General features: G+C 43.7%; 1 long non-coding RNA gene across 1 annotated transcript; it reads right to left on the bottom strand.

Moving 5' to 3' along the window:
* Positions 1–4,749: 4,749 nt before the first annotated feature.
* On the bottom strand, positions 4,750–19,822 carry LOC144223189 (uncharacterized). The gene is made up of 4 exons (XR_013332616.1): positions 19,618–19,822; positions 17,871–18,060; positions 12,308–12,468; positions 4,750–5,615 (listed from the first exon to the last, which is right to left on the bottom strand). It is a non-coding gene; the product is annotated as an uncharacterized LOC144223189 (long non-coding RNA).
* Positions 19,823–21,544: the final 1,722 nt, after the last annotated feature.

Here is a 21,544-nt window from a genome sequence, read left to right on the forward strand (position 1 = left end):
CACTGTGGTACAGTCTACATGGAGTATGAGTAGTTCCCCAGATTAAGTCAGCAGGATTCATTGTTATTGTTTCTGTTGTTGTTTTCTATTTATTAGCATTTTTCAGAACTAAGGAACTGAGAAGTTTCCATTTCAATCACCCCATTTCTGGAAATTCTTGCCAAAAGCCACTTAGGCTTCTAATATTCCCTATCTGGACAAGAGTTTCACTTCAATTGACAAATACAGCCTTTTCTTCCATTAAATCCAGAAAATACTGAAGTTTTCCTATTTTTCTTTAGTACTGATTCAACTATTAAGGAGCTGTAGGGATAGTCAGGTCTTTGAAAACAGAACCAGGACATTGAAATGGAAGCAAAATAAGTAGTGGATATTAAGCGTTTACTGTGCACTCTGTGGAATATAGGTGCAAAGTCCTTGTCAGTCTGTGAGAGTGAAATTGGTCACATTGAGTATTTTAGCTATCTATTGTTGTGTAACAAATTGTACAAAAATTTATCAGCCTGAAACAACAGGCATTTATTGCAGGGTTTCTGTGCATCTGGACTTTAAGTGTGGCTTAGCTAGATGGTTCTGGCTCAAGCTCTCTTATGAAGTTGGAGCCAAGGTTTTGACTAGGGCTGTAGTTCTTTCAAGACCCAATGGGGGCTGGAGAATCTACTTCCAAGATGGCACACTCTCATGGCCGTTGGAAGAAGGAATTAGTTCCTTGCTGTTGTCAGGAGAACATGCCACACGAATGTTCTATGGGACCATACAAGTGTCTTCACAATATGGAAGCTGGCTTCCCCTCAGAGTGAGTGATCTGAGAGAGATCAAGGAAAAAGCCACAATGAGTTTTCTTACCTAGTCTTAGAATCCAAATACCATCGTTTCCACCATATTCTATTCTTTAGAAGCAAACCTAAGTGCAGTCCGCCCTCAAGAGGAAGGAAATTAAGCTCCATCCCATGAAGGGAAGAGTATCAAAGAATTCATGTACATGTTTTAAAACCACCACATTAAGATTTGGTGATGCAGTTGTTGTTTTGAATGTTTGTTTGTTTTGCACTTATGCTCACAGGAAGCACAAATATCCTCAAGTGAAACAAATACAGATGCTAACTACAGAGAATAATTGTAATACAATATGTGATACTCCATTATCAGCCACAAAAAGTAAAAGATTTTCTCCTCTGAATAGTGAGCAACAGAGATACTCCTGAAAACCTGCACTCCAAAATGGTAGGTAAGAATCAAAGCATCTTAAAATAAAAATTCTTTCAATATTGTTCTCTTTTTCCAGTCTAAAAAGTGACATTTTAATACAAGAGCATCAATTAAAGGAAGTGCTTATGTTTATGCAGTTTATGACATTCTTAGAGTCAAGATGACTCAGTCTAATCTTATTTCCTCCTTAATAACAATAGTTTAATCAAGGAAGTAATTCCTGATAGAGCTCTAATACCCAAACTTCTATAAAAAAATACCACAAACTTCTCACTTAATCAACTAGCATTCATGGTGTAAATTAACATTCATGGTATAAAGCTTTCAAGTTCTATCTAGGTTGATTAAACAAGGCAAACCAGGACCTATGCACATTAAACTGGCTTCAATTTACTTCAACAGCATGGAAGTTCTTCCACATATTATTTACATTATTTTCCTTTTATATGATGCATTTTAAAAATCACAGGAGGAATGAACATTTGAAGAATAGTTAAGGACATCAAGAAAGCATCTTTGGAGATATTCCATACACAATATTGAGATTATCTGGTAGTTTTTTTGGAAAACACATCCAGAAATGGTTGTTTTGATGCCCTCCTTTTTCTCAGTAAGATCAAGATATTGGTCATTATACTGCCCTTGAAAGTGTCTTACTTAATCCAAACTGGCCTCAACACATTGCAAAATGTCATAAAGCTCACCGGGCTTTACAATTCCAAAGCTGAACTTCCAATTTAAAGATGGTGGTTTGAAGTCAGAATATCTTATCTTCTTGGGAATCCTCGGAAAGCCACAGGAAGAATGTGAAAGAAAAAAAAAAGGTAAGCCCCATTTGTCGTGAAACAAGGCAAGAGAAAACTTTATGCCACCAAATAGATGGGAAGTTTTCCCTCCTTTCTCATGCCCTAAAACAGTTCAGATAATGTTGGAAGAATGTTATTTAATGATGTAAAATTCCCCTGTAAAACCATCCAAGTCCATTATTTTTTTTCTAAATATTTTTAATGAAGCAATATGGATACCAAAATCCAGCAAAGATTTAATAGGAAAAGTCAAGTACAGATCAAACCAACGTATGAATATTAATCTAAAATTTTATAAAATGTTATAATCAGGTAATGCATCTGACCTAGCAGAGTTTATTCCAGAAATGTAAAATGTATCAATACAGAAGAAATGTATTAACATGTTTCATCATATCATATTCTAAGAATGAAAAGTATATTATTATTTCCATGAGAGGTGCCAGTAATGTGTTTGATAAATTTAACATCCATTCTTAGTCAAGATTCTTAATCAAATAGAAACAAATGAATATTCCCTTAACATGATCAAATAACTCTGTCTTGATCCAAAGCTACCCTTCCGCTTAATCAAGAAACAGTTTCAAAGTCAGGAATAAGGCATAAGACCAGAATGTCCATTATCATTGTCTTTTTGTTATTATTCTTACAAATAGGACACATATGAACATCCTAATGCATATGTCATGGTGCACATGAACACGAGTTGGTTGCATTTGGGTACACACCTGTGACTCGAGAGGCATCATGTGTTTCCATGGGTCCTCCTGTGCTCCTCTCATTTATCTTGTGCACAATGACCCCAGGAAGCCACTGGACCAGAGAGGATGAGGGACACTTGGAGCAGAACTGAACCAAAACTGCAGCCTGGAGCCCAGAGCCTCAGGTCCAGTGTAGCTTAGCTGGCCTGCAAATCCACCATGAAAACACTGGTGTCGTTGGGTTAAGGAAATGGGATTTGAAGGGATTTGTTCCATAGCAACAAGCCGCAGGAAAAGTGGAAGAAGCCACAAACACATAAAACTTTTGTGAAAGAAAAAAAATGGTAACTATAGAAAATTATTATAATTACATAAACTTTTTTGCCCAATAAACGTGCAAATAAATTTGCAGAGTGAAATTTGATAAGTTAGATAAAACACGTAAATTTCTAGAAGAGAACATTTACCTAAATCAGCTCTAGGCAAAAGAGTTAGTCTTAACAGATCAGTTTTATAGAAGAAATAGGAAAAATCATCACACAGCACTCTCTCACCAACTTCCCATTAAAAAAAACTGGAAGCCATCCATACGTCCATCAACAGACAGATGAATAAACTAATTGTGCTATATCCATATAATGGGTTATTTCTCAACAATTAAAAAAACAAGTGAACTACAGACACATGCAACAATCTGGAGGAATTTCAGAATAATTGTATTATGTAGAAGAAGCCAGATAAAAATGTCTGGCAGATGCAAACTCCAATGACAGCAAGCAGAGCAGTGACTACCTGGGGGTGGAAAGGCATGAGAGGGAGGAACCACAGAAGAGCCTAAGAAAACTAGAAGGGGGTGATGAATACGTGTATTATCTTGACTTGATGGGGGTCTCATGGGTGTATGCACATGCCAAAAAAGATCAAATTTTACAATTTAAATATGTATAGTTTTGCATTCCAAACCTAGCTCAATAAAGCTTCTAAAAAATAAAAAGTGTTTTCACAATGCAGCTCATAACAAATCTCCTAAGAGGTATCTCTGATGCCCAGCCACCATTTTACTCGTCCCCCTTGATACAGGGGACTACTCAACACTTCTACTATTCATTTGACTTTTTACATTTACCGTGGTGTTGATTAAACTTTGATTAGGTATGTTTCTGGGTGACCATCTCATGAGCAGAATCCTCCTTCAGCCCCTAGAACAGTTCTAAGTGCGTGGCCGGCCCTCAATAAACGTTCTGTTGAAAGATTTACATTGTGCCTCTAGAGAAAAATATTTTGTGTTGCTTTTCCGAAGACAAATTATGGGACTTCTTCCAACACTTGATCGAGCAGATAGAAACAAATTTCTAATTTATACTTAAGCAGCACGTTGCCAAACACGGCAATTTCCAATGTGAAAGATATTTACTCATCTAAAAGCTGCAGTAAATCATGTGTGACAAAATCAGCGTGTTTGGCCAAGGATCAGAGGAATTCACATCATAACCCACGCAATTAACCAACGCTGCCAAAGTAAATGTCTCAAAAGAAGCTAATCTGTAACTGTTCTTATTTGTTCATTCATTTATTTACATCTCACTCATAACAAAATGTGTATGAGCAGAATAAAGTGAAAAATGGTATAAAAAGTTAATGTGTTCCGGTTTAATTTGGTATCTCGGCTTCAGAGAACCCAAGTTTTGTATCAAGGCTTTTATTTTATCCTATACGGTATCACTAAGTAATTACTACTGCATAAAACACCAGCATAGGGAGGGTGGTACTGTGCAGCGAATTCTGTATTTCTAGTTGAAACCTGGATATTAGCTGCTAAAATCACCACTCCCCCTCCAATCTTTAGAGAAAACTGCCATGAACCCTCATTCCTGGTGACAGCTTAATGCTTTTGCCAAGGTTTTAGCAGATTTCAGAGGAGCCTGTATTCTCAGATCCACCTCTGGTCTAAGGACTCTTCATTCATGGGTTGGTTCCACCTTGGAATTTCTGGACTTCTCGCTCACGCTCTCTTTCACCCCACAAAGAACCAGGCATGCAATGCAGCCCTTAGCTAGTTTTCAACAAAGTCACTACCCCACTGAGCATTTGCATGCCTGTGTTGGGTTTAACGAAGCTTTAGAAAGACTCAGCAATGCACATGAGCAACACAGACAACTTCAAGTAGAGCAGTGGACAACTGTGTCCTTTCTTACGCGGTTGGACTGCTAGGGATTCTTTTCCACTTCAGGCCACTTTGAAACCCACTCTCCGAGATCTAACGGGCTTCGCACTTCCCCTTGGCCCTCTCATCACTCTTCCCCATCAATCCTTTCGGCTCCCAATCTTCTCTCTCTGCTGTGCAGAACAATAAACCTTTCCATCTCAATTCCCAGACACTGCTTCACCCACCTTAGCCTCTCCGAACTCAGGGAGGCACTCCACAGCACATTTCTTTCACACTAAAAACATCAACCCCTTTTTTAAATGCAGTCATATCACTAAAGAGCAGTTTCTGTTTGCCACCCTATTTTCCCGGCTTTAATTTCAATCCAAAAATTCACTAAGTGCACTGGAGGCCACCCCGATGCACCATACAGCATATTACAACCTTTCAGAGAGCAAGTCTCAAATGTGTTTTCTCTCCCCGTGAAGCGTTCCTGGCTACCCAGGTAGTTACTTCTTCCTTCCACATTTCCTCAGGATTTATGTCACGGTGGTGTTTATGGTGTTTTCCTCTCTTCTACCAGTCTGAGGATGGGAATCATATCTTATTCATCTCTGTAGCTACACCAGCATCTATCAAGAGCAGGCATTCCATAAACATGTGTCAAATCAATCATTCAGTACGAATTATGTCTGGTTAAGACTGGGCAGCAAATCAGACATTTAGTCCCAGACAGGCAAATGTGCAAAGTGCCTACAAAAGAGAAGATGTAATGCCAAAAGTTAGAAACGGCCTTTTAGGGGCACCTGGGTGGCTTAGTCGGTTAAGCGTCCGACTTTCGCTTAGGTCATGATCTCGCGGTTCGTGGGTTCGAGCCCCGCGTCGGGCTCTGTGCTGACTGCCAGCTCAGAGCCTGGAGCCTGTTTCAGAGTCTGTGTCTCCCTCTCTCTCTGACCCTCCCCTGCTCATGCTGTCTCTCTCTCTCTTTCTCCTAGAAATAAATAAAGCATTTTTTAAAAAATTAAAAAAAAAAAAAGAAATGGCCTTTTAAACCCATATGCACAACAAAACCAGAGAGCTTTTCCTTGCGGAAGGTACACGGTGTACCTCAGGCCATTCAGAACGCTTATTCTACAGCAGACTTCCCTCCAAGCCCGGCTTTCCGCTTCCATAAATCGTGCTCTAGACGTGCTGCGTCTCGGATTCACAGTGCCCACTTCACTGGATGGTGACTCACGCTCACCATGCGACAAATTAATTCCATTTGGAGATCATTTGGAGGCACTAGACAGAAGACTACAAACCAATCCCCACAACAAAAGACGGTTTCTCAGCAAAGCGTTTTCGCCCACCTTCTCTCTCAGCTAATTCTCCCAAGCATAATCATGGAACAAATTGGAAGCTCACTGAAAATAACAGCCACGTCTAGCTTTCCTTTGTACAACATCTCACACAACCTCGAGCTTGGTAGGTATTCATGACGTCCTGAAGTGCATGGAAATAACTATGAGGTAGATTCGGCACAGAAGTGACTTTCCCAAAATGTGTACTTGCATACGCATGCATGGGCGTGCACATATGGACACGTACACATATGCACGCAAACACATAGAGAGAGAGTGCATCTGCGTGATAGGCAGCAGTAAACAGTGGTGCCTGATCACTGCCCTGTAGACTCCACACTCTGCCATCTGTTTATTCATGGAATCCATCAACATTTATAAAGTTACAACATGCCAGGGAGATCCCCTAAGAGGGGAAGGAAAGATTTCTTGTCTCTTTACGGCTGTCTCTGGTTTTTCTCTCTGTTGGAGCAGAGAAGAGGAGGAAGCAATGGAAAAATAACACAGCCTGGCTTTCTAGGCACATCGCCGCTGGAGCATACGGGTGGTGTTATCAAAGGGCAGGAGGAGGGGCACCTGGGGGGCTCAGTCAGTTAAGCGTCTGACTCAGCTCAGGTCATGATCACACGGTTCATGGGACTGAGTGTCACATCAGGCTCTGTGCTGATGGTGCAGAGCTTGCTTGGGATTGTCCCCCTCCCTGGCTCTCTGCCCCTCCTCCCCCCCTTCAAAATAAATAAATAAACAAACATTTTTTAAAAGCAAATAAATAAAAGACAGTAGGGCAGTAGGAATAAACCCCAGGCAGCCCCCAGCAATGAAAAAGTGCCAAAATGTATTGAAAGACTGAATGGACATCGAATCCATGTGCTTTCGAATAAGCTATCAGACACCGGAACTCGGTCTGAGGAAAAGTAAGTGACAAAGTAGGAAAGCATGTCCAGAACCTGATTTCCAAGGAAGGAATGCAAACCACCACATATGTATGCACGGTGTGGATGCGATCGTGGACAATGATCAATATATATTTGAGATGGAGGTATTTATTAGTCAAAACATTTAAACCCATGCTATTTCAGAGCTAAAGAGACCTTAAATATCCTCTGTCCCCTCACTTCTCAAAATTTTATATATCACAGCACACGTAGAAAATGTAGATACTTGGGGCGCTTGGGTGGCTTAGTCGGTTGGGCGTCCGACTTTCACTTAGGTCATGAGCTCGCGGTTCGTGGGTTCGAGCCCTGCATCGGGCTCTGTGCTGACTGCCAGCTCAGAGCCTGGAGCCTGTTTCAGAGTCTGTCACTCCCTCTCTCTCTGACCCTCCCCTGCTCACGCTGTCTCACTCTCTCTTCTAGAAATAAATAAACATTAAAAAAAATTTTTTTAAAAACGTAGATACTTGGAAAGCATCCTGGGGTGGATGAAGGAGGCTGCTTAGGGCAGGAGGCTACTGGCTAAAGGCCCTGCCGGCCTCCCTGAGGGCTGAGGGAATCAGTATCTTGGGGCCTTAGCTGGGAAGGCCTATATTGGGCCCGTCTCCGAACTTCACAGGTGAGGGAATTAGATCCTTACCAAGGTCACCAGCTGGAGACTCACAACCGAGGCGGGAACAAAGACTTCAAGGGTCTTTCTTCCTACTTCTCCTCCTCCAGGGCTTCCCAAAGTATGGTTCCCAGACCAGCAGTACTAAGGCCACCTGGGAAGTTGTTCTGATGCAGACTCTCAGACCCCATCCTGCACCTACCGAATCAGACTTTGGAGGAGAGAGGCCAGGCATCCTGCGCTCTGACAAGCCTTCTAGGAGATTCTGATGCTCACCTAAGCGTGAGAAACACCATGGAAGTCTATACAAATCCTGTGTTTCCACAAGCTACCAGGTTAATGTTCAGGTTGTCCAACTTGGGGTGGCAAAGGGTTTTCCGGAAAGGACATGATACTAAATATTTTAGGCTTTGCCGGCCATTCATGCTCTGTCACAGCTACTTAACTCTGCCACTCTAGTACAAAAGCGGTTATAGGCCAAACATAAACAAACGGGCAAGGGTGTTTCCTGAGAAAACTGTGTTTATAAAAACAGGCTGTAAGGTGGGTGTGGCCCATGCACCAGAGTTTGCCAACCCTGGTAACTGACGATTAGAACAGATTCTTTAACTTCATAACTTGGGTTCTTAGCCACTGTGGTTAATACAATCTCGCAGCAACTTATGGCATCCATCAATGCTCGTGTCAAGATCCGTCTCTTCCCATTCAATTAACATGTGCTAAACGCCTCCCAAGTGCCACTCCCGGGGCATGCAGGGATGAGAAGATCCAATCCATGCCCTCAAGTATTAGAAGCAAGAAATCAAATAAAATTACGTGGGTTTTGAATGTGGTCTTGTTGAAGGAAAAAACTCAAGTATGTGGATTTTGCTGCTAAATATGCTAAGATGTTCCATGTATAAACGGACAAAAAGTATGATCATGCATGCTCCCAACTGTAAGCCAGCAGAGGTGGTAACTGTGCTGGCCACCACTGTTTACTTACACCCACAGATTCTGTGGGTCAGGAGTTCAGACGGGGAAAGCTGGGAATCTCTGCGTAAAGATTGAAGGCTTTACAGAGAAGACTAGAGTGGGCAGGGGATAAAAGCTTTTGGAGCCCTGTTCATTCATATGTCCAGTGCCTGGGCTGATGTGATTTCTAAACCTAACTGAACTGGTATCATTGGTTAGATTTCCCTGCACTTGGTCTCTCTGCATGCCCTGGGCACCTCACAGCATGGTGGCCTCTGAGCAGTCAGACCTTTCTTGTAGCAGCTCAGGACTCCACGGCCATATCTTCCAATGGCCAAAGCAAAAGCAGCATGGCCTCTCAGGGTCACACTTTAGAAGCCACATTACATCATGTGTGTCATTCTCTCCTGACCAAGGCAACACAGGTCTGCCCAGATTCAAGAGGTGGAGGCACATACCCTACCCCCTGAAGGCAAGACAGTCAAAGAGCTTTCATCCAGGTCTTAAAACCACCAGGGAGAATAACCAACTGTGAGAAATGCCCTATCCCAGAGTAAGGGAGACTTATGGAATTTTTAAAAACTGCAGATAATGTGCTAAATTAAAAGCAACTCTGCTAAAAGCCCAAAATGGAAGAACGGGTCTAGAATTCATTCGATTTGGGTGTACTCGTTAAATAATGACCCTCCAAAAGAGGAATTTAGACAATGTTTCCATCTGTCCCTAGAACAAAAGAACTGTAAATGTGTAGAACTGAACAGCATGCGGAGTATGGGCTCATCCATTACCAATGCCAGCGGCTGGCTATCATTGAAAGACAGACGTCCACGGCCCTTTACCAAACTGCCAGAAATCTCACTTATCAGGGAATAAGGATGGAATTTAAAGGATTTATTTGTAGACTTTTCATGGGCATATCTTTTTTAAGAAAACAAGTAAACCTGGGGCATCTGGGTGGCTCAGTCAATTGGTTTGGGCCCAGGCCATGATCTCACAGTTGGTGAGTTCGAGCCCCACATCGGGCTCTGTGTTGACAGTGTAGAGCCTACTTGGGATCCTTTCCCTCTATCTGCCCCTCCTCAGCTTGCATTCTCTCTCTCAAAATAAACTTAAAAAAAACCAAACAAGTAAACCTGAATTCCCCTTCCCTTGTGTCAGTTCTTCATATAAAATTACTTACTTCTCTGAGAATTCAGCACTAATTTAGAGATAACTTTATAATCCTTTGACACAGAAAAGTCAAATAGATGTTTTTCTCAGTGAAAAATGAGTTGTTTTTATGCACTGTACATTTTTTTCATCGTCTGCTTAAGAAGTCATTAAGACAATAAATGATTAGAATTGTCTTAAATCCTTCCAACCAAAGAATTGGGTTGTGAAAACAGTTTAACCTATACAAATTTTTTTTCCTAATTTGTCTGACTTTTCTAAAAACACGGAATAGTTTCTATGGTAAAAAGAAAAGTGAGAATTTTCAATCTAGTACAATAAAGTAAATGTGTAAAGATAATGCTATTATCTTCCTTTTAAAAACAGAGTTCTGTTGAAGCCCGTGGGTGGCTCAGTGAAGCGCCTGACTCTTGATTTGGGCTCAATCATGATCTCATGGTTTGTGGGTTTGAGCCCCACACTAGGTTCTACATTAATAGCACAAAGCCTGCTTGGGATTATCTCTCTCTCTCTATCTGCCCCTCCCCAGCTCATCTCATTCTCTCCCTCCCTCCCTCTCTCTTTCTCAGAATAAGCAAATAAACATTTATGTACACACACACACACACACACACACATAATGGAGCTTTTTAGAGGAGAAGCTTAATCAGGAATCATGGCGGTGTGGTTTGTCATAGCCTCCTGGGTCTTTATGGCTGTCAAAGGACCCTCAGGAATTACGTAGTCCAACCCTGTCATTTTGCACATGACTAGACTAAGGCTCAAAAATGCGAAGAGTGGCAGAGACAGCTTCTGCTCACCAAATATTCCAAATGTTCTCCTCCTACATTTCCCAGTCTCTCCTGAAGTTAGGCTAGTTCTGGCCCATACACTGTGGGCAGAAGTGACATGCCATATCCCAGCTAAACCAGTGAAGAGCTGATGTGCCTCTCTCTCTCTCTTTCCTTTTGGGGGCCCCCATGTTGAGATGGTAGAAGCCGTGAAAGCTGCCTGGACCTCTGGATCATCCCATGGGAGAAAGCTGTGCCAGAGAGTTACCAAAAGCTCCCCAGACTTTGCATACGCAAGAAGCTAACCTTCATAGTGTGTAGCCACAGAGATGTCAGGATTCACTTGTTCCTGGAGCACAGCCTACCTCGTCTAACTGACGCACCAAGCAACTTGCTCAAGTTCAGCCAGCAGGTCAATGGTGAGGCTGGAATGGGAACCCAAGTCTCCTGACTCACCAGTCCAGGGCCATACTTTAAAACCACAGAATCATCAGTGAGGCACTACCACGCCAAGTCATTAGGCAAAGGGACCCAGGAGCTGAAAGCAGAGACAAAATGTAGACTGGGCTGATAAAAACATGGCACCCATGGATGGAGGTCCAGAACCAGACAGGGTACGGTCAGGAAGGATGGGTCAGCCTTCAGTATGGGACCAGAGAGGCTGAACCCCAGCTGGCAGGACAGATGCTCAGGATTGTCCCAATGGACCCTTTCTGCCCAAATTGTACACACTCCTTGAGATGATGACAGTTGTTCCTAGACCCTGTAGACCAGGTAGGAAATTAAATACCCAAAAGGAAGTGTTTTCACTTTCCTATATGTGTACAGCAGCCATTACACACAAACAGGAAATGGATGCCTCAGACTGAGATTAATTTAACATGATATAGAATTTTTAAAAACAACAAATTGGAAAAAAATACATTTGGGTTGCTAGGCAACATCAGTACAAAGCTTTCCTTCTCTTCGAGAGCGTTATCTCCATCTTCATGGACAAAAGTCAAAAAGTACTTAGTGATGTGGTTGTGACATCAGACAGCAAATTGAATTTTCCTGGAAACAACATCCTGCGTTGCATCAAGCACCTCAGGGTTCCAACTTACTACCCTCTGTGCACAGGACAATGTTTCCTATTTTGAAATACTCATTTTTCTCTGTACAAACAGGTTACAGGCTATCTTTTGTCAGTAAGTGAAACAGAAGTAGAGATTTTGCAAAGTCATGCAAGTCTCTTCTCCCTCAAGGGCAGGAGATGATTAGCAGTGACCCACCCTGTGTGACACGATTCTCTGTCTACATGTCAGAAGCTTAAGCCAAAGGGAAGTCCCTTTCTCACCTTGTCTCCTCCTGAGAAATGGATGCTTTAGTCCTTCGCTGGCCTTTCATTGAGACAGCAGCTCTGGAACAGTCTGGAATATTTTCCACTGACCCACCGGGTTACACAGCCTCTTGCATTCTGTCTCCTAGGCCCACCGCTTCCCCTTTCCACTTTGTCTGGCTTCATCCTCTGACCTGATATTTACCTCAGCATCCTCTGGCCAACCTCTATTCTAGACCCATTTCCCAGGATGAAGCCTACGGAGATCCTCAGAATTCATTTTTTTAACAGCCCCTCGTTCCCAACAAAAGAACAACTTCCCTGGCAGAGAAGGAAATGAAAACTCACCTTAGGGGGTATCATCCAAAGTGCAGCTGCCCTGCAGATGCCTCTTGACGGGAAAGGAACCAGGAAGTAGGGTGGTCTCCCTAGCATGTACATCGGGGGGGACGAGGGGTTCTCAAGCTAGAGTTTCTAAAGCACCTATTCTGTGTAAAACACTGTCCGATCTGTAAAAAACATAAGAAACATAATGGTTCCGGAGGAAATAAGACTAATGCAAAAGAAGGCAACCCAGGCTATTCACTTCTCCTAAGTTTGCCTTCATGAAAACATTACAAGAGATAAGGCCACTAGGGAGGGAGGCAGAAGACAATTTTAGAGAAAGCAGTGGGCCACTTGGCATTATCAAATACCAGGTTCCCAGTGACCCTCTTCCTGACCACAAGAAGAGTCAAAGGCACTTCCACAAGGACTCCAGAACATTGTCCAAGGGACCTGGAAGAAACTAGGACCTGTCTATCCTGTCCCTGAGCACAGCCTCTGTGTCGGTCCCTTCCGGTCCTGATGCAGAATGTGTTTCAGGATTAGGGTCTTACTCTTACTACTCTCATCCCTGGACAGTTTTTCTGCCTTACCGTCCACACCTGATTCTCACCTTCCCAATTTCCTCTCCTTCCACCTCATTTACCTCCTACAAGTGGCCGGCCCACATTAGGTTCTTGAATTCAGCACATTCCCTCCCTCCTGGCTTCCCTCCCCAAAACACTTGTCACACACCATGCTGGGAAGCATGGAAAACATGAAGCCAGAAAAAACCACTGCTCCTGTCCTTAGGGGGTGTTTCATCCAAAATAGGCAACCAACACATAAACTCTTAAGTCCCACTGTGCTAACAGATTAAACACCTGCCCAACTGCGTTCTCTAGGACCGGCACTATATGAATGGAAACAGGTAGGTTTCTTCAGTTCATCCGAGTTGAATCTGGTGCAGACCTCACCACCCAGGACGCAACAGTCCTCCTACTGAGCAAGTTCAGTTACTACGACATTCTTCAGGGCAAAAATAATGCTTGGACTTCTTTGCTGAATCCAGTATTGTTAGCACCGGGCATTTCTAGGCACAGAAAACTTGCTCGTTAAATATGTCAGGATTGAAAGGTAATTCATTCAAAGGACCTTCTAGTCTTTTGCTGCTTTTGGTCTCCCTACCTTTCCTACACACACACACACACACACACACACACACACACACTCCTAAAGCCATTTTTCATGCAATATGCTTTGCAAACTTCAAGGACAATGTGTAGTCATTAGATATTGCTATTTGCCTTACTTCCCTGTTATTTCTTGTGGGAAGCAAACACGCTGGCCACACTCCCATCATGTCCCCACGCTGTCCTGGAAGTGAGAGCATCATCCTAGGCAGAAACAAAGCCAAAGCCCAGGGCAGGAGCTGTGTCTTCATCTTAGAACTGCCCAAACGTGTGTGCCTCTGAACTACCTTGTTTTCCATTTCTAGGTGGGTGTTCTTGTTATCATAGAACAAAGATCTTTGTAAAGTCAAGTCACACTACATCCTTGACTTCCTCTCCCTCAGTTTGGCTTACCACATGTCCCTGAAGTTCATTACCTTGGTCTACCAGGATTTATACTTTGTAAGGTCTCCCATTATTGCTGCAGAATCTGTTTCTCTCAAAGGGCTTGCAGACATATACAATTTTCTTCAAAAATTCTTCTAGTATGGAAGCCCATCTTTGAGGATCTTCTCATCCATGCCGAATTCTTGCAGAAATGAGGGTTCAAGGTGATCAACTTATTAGAAGAAGTTCACAGCATGAAGACAGGGTCTGCACTGCCCAGCACGGTGATCAATGGAAGTCATGACAATTGACTGGATATGTGGCAAATGGTTTAGTTGTTGAATGCACGCTTTTAATTATAAAGTAGATAACTAACAAACAGAAAATTTGTTCTATTAAAACAAGCCTAATTCCAAGGGCAAGAATCTCCTGAGGCAGTCGAGTAGATGGCTTAGATGTTTCTAGTAGTCCAATGAGTCACACAATGAAGACCAACGACATGAACACTGCTCAAGGACAGCGACACTCCTTCTGTTTTGGGAATCCTAGAACCAAGTCACAGTTTCCTATGTGACCTAGCTCTAACGGCATGCTTTCTTAGAACTTCGAATATTTTAATGAGCATTTTCAGCAGGAATAAAGTGACATTTTTATGGCTCCTTTTTTTTGGCAATGGCTGGCAGTTTGAAAAACTCTTCCTTGAAGACTCCAGATTTCCTTAGTTTGCTTTGTGATTAGTCTTTAGATTCATTAAGAAGATGGGTCTATATTTACAGCTCACTTCAAAATATTTTTTTAATTTTTCATTTTTTTAAATTTAATTTTTTAGTTTACATCCAGGTTAGTTAGCATCTAGTGCAACAATGATTTCAGGAGGAGATTCCTTAATGCCCCTCACCCATTTAGCCCATCCCCCCTCCCACACCCCCTCCAGTAACCCTCTGTTTGTTCTCCATATTTAAAAGTCTCTCTTTTGTCCCCCTTCCTGTTTTTATATTATTTTTGAAGTGGTTGGAGTCCTAGAGTCCTAATATTTTCCTTATGAACTGCTTTCCTGCCCTCCAAGTTTTCCTACATTAAAATGTATTATCTAAGCAACAAAAAAAAATTCCTGTATCCAGGAATCCAGCAATGTTTACAGAAAACTTGCCATATACCAACTCTCTGAAATTAGTTTGGGGGAGGGAGGGAAATACAAAAGAATTACATGACAGGATATCTGTCCTTGACAAGATTACTGTCTACCTGAGAAACAAAATCAACCAACGAATTCATTTAAACACATTCAACATTAAACCATGCCTCTGTCCTGGCTACAGTAAGAGGTGAGGATATACAGTACATTGAAAGCCAGACAGGGCTTGGAATGGCAATGCATTTCCCTGTTTCAAGGCTTTGTTTTTGTGCTTTCTTCTACCAAAGGGAGCCCTGGTCCATCCCTAAATCAAGTTCAAAGGCCACCTCCTCAGTGAATCTTTTATCAGTTCCTTTGGTTGGCATTAATATTCCTTTTTCCCAACAGCTGTGTACACATTGCTTCTAATTCTGTTGAAATCATTACTTAATTCTGTTTTGATTTATAGTTAACTAGTAAATACCTAATTCCCCTAATAAGCTTCTTGCATGTATAGATCAAGAATTTATCTTTGGATTCTCCCCAGAATCAGCACCCTGTTTTTAAAAAAACATATTGTCAGTGTTCAATAAACATTTCTTGAATGTATTTATCTTTGCCATGATAGAGAGGTTATACTTTCATATTGTAATTCATGTGTTGGGTCACCTGGATGGCTCAGTCAGTGAAGCAACCGACTTCGGCTCAGGTCATGATCTCGTGCTTTGCAAGTTCGAACCCCATATCGGGCTCTTCTGCTTCAGCAGAGAGCCTACTTTGGATCCTCTGTCCCCCTCTCTCTGCCCTTCCCCTGCCTGTGCTCTTTCTCTCAAAAACAAAATAAACATTTAAAAAAATTTTAATGATAATTCACTTGCTATTTTCATACCAGTGTAGTATTGTCTATGGGGGTTTCCAGTTTAACTTAGATGTATGGAGTTCTAACATGCCATTCACCATTTAATTACACGTATTCATATTTTTGATAATGTATTTCTTTGCTCTATATATTACACATCAGATATTTTCCCCATAAAATAAATTATCAATTCAACCCCCCAAATTATAATATTATGCCAATATCATGATAAAGTTTTTCCCCCCTTCTTTAACATTCACATATGGAAGTAAAGACCCAGTTAAGTACAGGGAAGCTCTTAAATCATATACACATTTAGAATTTTTTTGAGAAGTTCTCTGTCTTCCTTCCTTCCTTTCTTCTGAGAAAGCAAGAAAGGGGCAGAGGGAAAAGGAGAAAGAATCTTAAGCAGGCTCCATGCCCAGCATGGACCCTGATTGGGAGGCTCCATCTCACAACCACAAGATCATGTTCTAGGCCAAAATGAAGAGTTGGATGTTTAACCAACTGAATTATTCCGGTGCCCCTCTTTCTTGCTTTTTATAAGAGCGGGCATAACATTACATTAATAATACCTAACATTTAGGAGCACCTAGGTGGCTCAGTCAGTTAAGTGTTGGACTTGGGCTCAGGTCATGATCTCATGGTTCATGAGTTGGAGCCCCACGTCGGGCTCTGTGCTCACAGCTCAGAGCCTAGTGCCTGCTTTGGATTCTGTGTCTCCCTCTCCCTCTGCCCTTCCCCAGCTCGCACTCTTTCTCTCTCTCAAAAATAAACATTTAAAAATGTTTAAATAATAACATCTAACATGTATACTGCATCTGTTAGGTGCTAGACCCTGTGTTAAGCCTTTTATGTGAATTTTCTCATTAATCTCTCACAAAAATCCAGCTTCCAGCCTTTTGTTGTTAAAGTCATCGATGCTTGTCTGCCTGTCCTTGTGAGTTTGTCTTTCTTTAAATCTTTTCATTTAGCTTCAGTGAGATTACTAAAGGGAAAAAATTTGAGATTTGTGTTCAATCTGCCTTCTCAGCAGAGGCAAGAATCCAATGTTTATTTAAGCGAAGGCGTTTCAGGACAGGGTCTGGAGAGCAGGTTCTGAGGTCAGACTGCCTGAGTTTGAATCTCTATTCTAAAAATTATTAGCTGTCAGGCCCCTAGATACTAATTAAGAGAAGAAGGGATTTTCAAATAGCTTTAATCATCTCAGAGATAAGAAGAGTTTTACCTCCATGAAACAGAGTGCTACTTTAAAAAATAAATAAGCAAATGAGTGACTATTGAAGAAACAAACAAAAAAAAAGGCTCCTGAAAATTAAAAACATGGTAGCACAAATTAAAAAATTCATTAAAGTGGGGCACCTGGGTGGCTCAGTTGGTTAAGCATCCAACTTCAGCCCAGGTTGTGATCTCACGGTTCATAGGTTCTAGCCCCGCATCAGGCTCTGTGCTGACAGCTCACAGCTGGAAGCCTGCTTTGGATTCTGTGTGTGTGTGTGTATGCGTCTCTCTCTCTGTCCCTTCTCTGCTTCCACTCTGTCTCTGTCTCTCTCAAACATAAATAAAACATTTAAAAAATGTATTTTTTAATTCACTAAAGTGCTTTAATTCATTAAAGTTAAGAAAGTCTCCTGGAAAGAGAAGATATAGAAAACGTGAAAGAAAAGCAGGGAAACATTCCAAGTCCAGAAGTTGAACTTCAAATAAGAGAAAATTCAGAAGGAGGGAGGGAGGACATGCACGGGAAGTAAATCACTACCAAAATAATGCAAGAAAACAACCAGAACTGAAGGGTGTGAATTTTCGGAGTGTGGGGGGCCTCCACATTAAAAACAGGGCCTGTCCGTAAAACCCACTGCCTCCGTACCCCAGAGACACTCCCCACTCCAAGGAGTCCTGCTCTGGCATCCTGAGGGGAAACAGCCCACGACAGGCTTCCGAGCAGAAAACACTCAGCAGCAGGCAGCTCGGAACACGTTTCTGCCAGAGATCCAATACTAGCTCCGTGCTACCCCGGAGTCGGCTGCCTTGACTGTCCTGAGCCCAGTGCTCCTCAGAACTCACTCCAAGCCTTACCGTGACGTCCCCAAAGGGGCTTTTCAAACTCTTTGAGCAGCAGAAAGAAGCCCAACTCTAAGCTCATTCTCTCCTCAGAGCCTTCATCTGGTAGTGAAAATAATGCCCCTTCCTTCCAGCCAGCGGGGTGCTCACTTCTCAGTTCTTCCAAACCCGTGGGTCATAGAGGATACTTGTTTGCAGGATAAAGCTGTGAGAGAAGCAAAATCATTATTTCTTAAGTTTTATTTTTATTTATTATTTATTTTTGAGAGAGAGAGAGAGAGCTCTCGTGTGTTCACGAGAGCAGGGGAAGGGCAGAGAGAGAGGGAGAGAGAGAATCCCAAGCTGGCTCCATGCTCAGCACAGAGACCAACGTGGGGCTCCATCGTATGACCGTGAGATCATGACTTGAGCCGAAATCAAGAGTCAGACATTTAACTGACTGAGCCACCCAGGTGTCCCAAGATCATTATTAACACAAAAATCGGGGTTTGAGTTATTTCTGAGTGAAGGAAGACCATGTACTTAGGGAGGATGAAACAGGGGCTTCCACAGGACTGGAACTGGGAACATTCCATTCCTTATCACAAGTGGTGGCTATATGGCATTCATTTCATCATTCTTCCTTAATTTGCATATGTATGTTTTACACACTCTTCAATGTAAAGGATACATTTCAGTTATAAAAAATGAAAAAAAAGACAACTGGACCTCAAATCAGAATACATGAAGCCTGCCTCTACCTCCTACTGTCTACACGACTTTACACAATCCAATTCTCCTTATGAGACTCTCTTCCCTCCACTGCCGATAAAGATCATTTCTCTTCTGCTCATTTAAGTAACTGTGCTGAGAAAGGAAATGCAATTGTACATCTGAAACTGCTTTATACACTGCACAGTGATGTATAAACACCAGTACTGAGTATTATGGCAAGAGCCTGTGTACTAAGGGTATCCCTAATAAAGTCATCCCCACATTAGGGCCACTGTGCCTCATGTGTTTCTCAGAGACTGTTCTCAGGCTCTTTGCTACTCTTGGATTCCCTTTGGCTGGATCATAAATATTTGTTCTCCCTTGGGAATAACTGAACAAAATGAAATTCCTGCCATTGACTGCTCTTTCTAGAAGGAAGGCACAAAATTTATATACTTAGGTACGTTACATCTTAATAATAACCTGAGTTGCCGCACTTGATCATTATGGAAACACTCTTTCTAAACTGTTTTGGCCAGTGAACCGGAGAACAGGGACAGTCTTGCCCATAAACTAGGTGGTACTTCAGCCCCAGTTCTGGAAAATTGGGTTATATAGCCGTTACCAGGCTGTTCTGATGAGCAGTAAAGAAAAAGCCAGACGTTAGAACGTTCTAAACCCCAGGACCTCAAAATGTGAACTTATTTGGAAATAGGGTCATTGCAGATATAATTAGTTAAGATGAGGTCATTAGGGTGAGCCCTCATCCAAGAAGACCATTGTCCTTATAAAAGGGGGAAATGTGGGCACAGAAGGAATAAGGTGCACAGGGAAGAGATGCGGGGCTGGGGTGGGGGGGTCAGGGAGGGACGGCTACCTACAAGCCAGGGTAGGGGGTCTTCCACAGATCTCCCTCACAGCCTCAGAAGGAACTAATCCTGACAGCACCTTGATCTCAGACTGCCGGCCTCTCTGGAACCCTGAGGGAGACCTTCCTGCTACTCAGGCCCCCGCCCATGGCTATGGCCGCCCTCATAGGCCCACAAAGCGTCCAACTAGGACAACTTACATAATGTCTGTGTGAAACCGAATCTCCTTGCGAAGTTTTTCTACTGCCCTTTTGTGTGGCTTAGCACGCCTGGTGAATCCCCGGGAGAGCGACGCTGAAACGCGAGCCCTGCGGGCAGGCGGCAGCGGGTGTGTGCCGGGCGTCCTCAGGGCCTTCCATTTCTTCGATGATGGGAAGAGTGCTCACACCCTGGAGACGGACGGGGCCTGCGCACACCTGGAGGCAGACGGAGCCTGCGCACACTCACGGGGCCTGCGCACACCCTGGAGGTGGACTGAGGGCCTGCGCACACCTGGAGGCAGATGGGGGCGGGGGGCTTGCGCACACCCTGGCGGCGGACAGGGGGACCGCGCACACTCACGGGACCTGCGCACACCCTGAAGGTTGACGCGGCCTGCGCACGCCCACGAGACCTGCGCACACCCCCGAGGCAGATTCGGGGACGGGGAGGGGTGAGGGTGCGCACACCCTGGAGGCGGCATGAGCCTTCGCCGCAGCAGGGCCCCGGGCTCAGCCGCTAACCCAAAAAGCACCCGCTCATCTGGACCCAGCCCGGGGCTGCTCCCTCGAGTCTGCGCCCCGGCCTGCAGCTGCCTTCCCTAAACAACCTCCTCCAACAGTTCTTGCCTCCTTTCCTCCCCTCCTTCATTCCCAGAATAAATTTAAAGAACGGCGTGAATGGCTTCAAGGCCGGCTGTACATTGGTCTCCTTTGGGTGTTTTTTGCTGCAGCCTCTAGGCCCCCGCCCCGGTCACAAGAAACGGAATCCCTGGTTGGGATGTGTAATATAATACAAATACATGTATTTGGTCTTTGTCCCCGGTTGGCACAGAGATCCTAAAACTTTACCCTGGAGTTTCCTAAGTGACAGGAGAGATTTGTTTTTCCTAACGAGCCTCTTTGGGCCACACCTGAGTTTAAGGGTGAGGAGGTGACTCAGGTCGGGGGAAGGGGGTGGGGGGTCTTGATAGATTCTGGCCGCGTACAGAACGGGGGTGGTCACCAGAAGACCAAACTTCTGATTAGAGGCTGGGAACTCTCAGCCCCACCCCCCAACGTCTGGGGAGAGGAGGGAGGCTGGAGACTGAGTCCAGTAAAAACTTGAAATTTGGAGAAATCCTGAGGGGGGTTCGCCTGGAGAGGGCCCCGAAGCTTCCACTCCTTCCCCCAGACTGTGCCCTGTACAACCTTCCGCTTGGCTGGTCCTTAGCTCTGTCACTACAGTAAAGCTGTAACTATAAGTAGAGCCTTTCCTGAGAACTTTGAGTCGCTCTAGTGAATCATCAGGCCTGAAGAGGGGGTGTGGGAACCCCCAAATCCTTAGTCAGCTGGGCAGAGGTGTGGTGGCCTGGGGACCTCTCTGGCGGCTGGTATCTGACGTGGAGGCAATCTGCTGGGACTGAACCCTTTGACTTCTGGGTTATCACGCCAACCCCAGGTAGGTAAGTCAGGGTTGAACTGAATTGTCGACACTCAGCTGGTGTGGGGAGAACTGGAGAAGTGGCTAGTGTCAGGAGAAACCACAGGGACATTGGCAACTATGAAGTATGCCACTCTGCTGTTTCCGAAGAACCTGAGAAGGGGAAAATATCCCAGTTGTCTGGGGGTCTGCCTGCTGTCCCTTCAGACACCTGCATTGGTGCTGAGGCCACACTCAGGTTACCAGCTCATCAGGATTTGCCCGGGGTGTTCCCAGTTTTAGCACAGACAGTTGCGGATCCTAGTAACCTCTTCAGTCCTGAGCAGTTGGTTATTCTATGATGTGCGCGCACGCACACACACACACTCACACACACAAACACACTGTGCCAGCCAGGGACTGCTCATTGTGGGGTATTAGTTATGTCTCATTCCTGCTGGATAGAAAACTTCCAATGGGCTGCTTTTGCTTGGGCACCTCCCCTCAGCCTGGCCTCAGGTGTTCAGA

Source organism: Crocuta crocuta, unplaced genomic scaffold (genome assembly GCF_008692635.1).
Source record: "Crocuta crocuta isolate KB4526 unplaced genomic scaffold, BGI_CrCroc_1.0 scaffold31, whole genome shotgun sequence".
Lineage (NCBI taxonomy): Eukaryota > Metazoa > Chordata > Mammalia > Carnivora > Hyaenidae > Crocuta > Crocuta crocuta.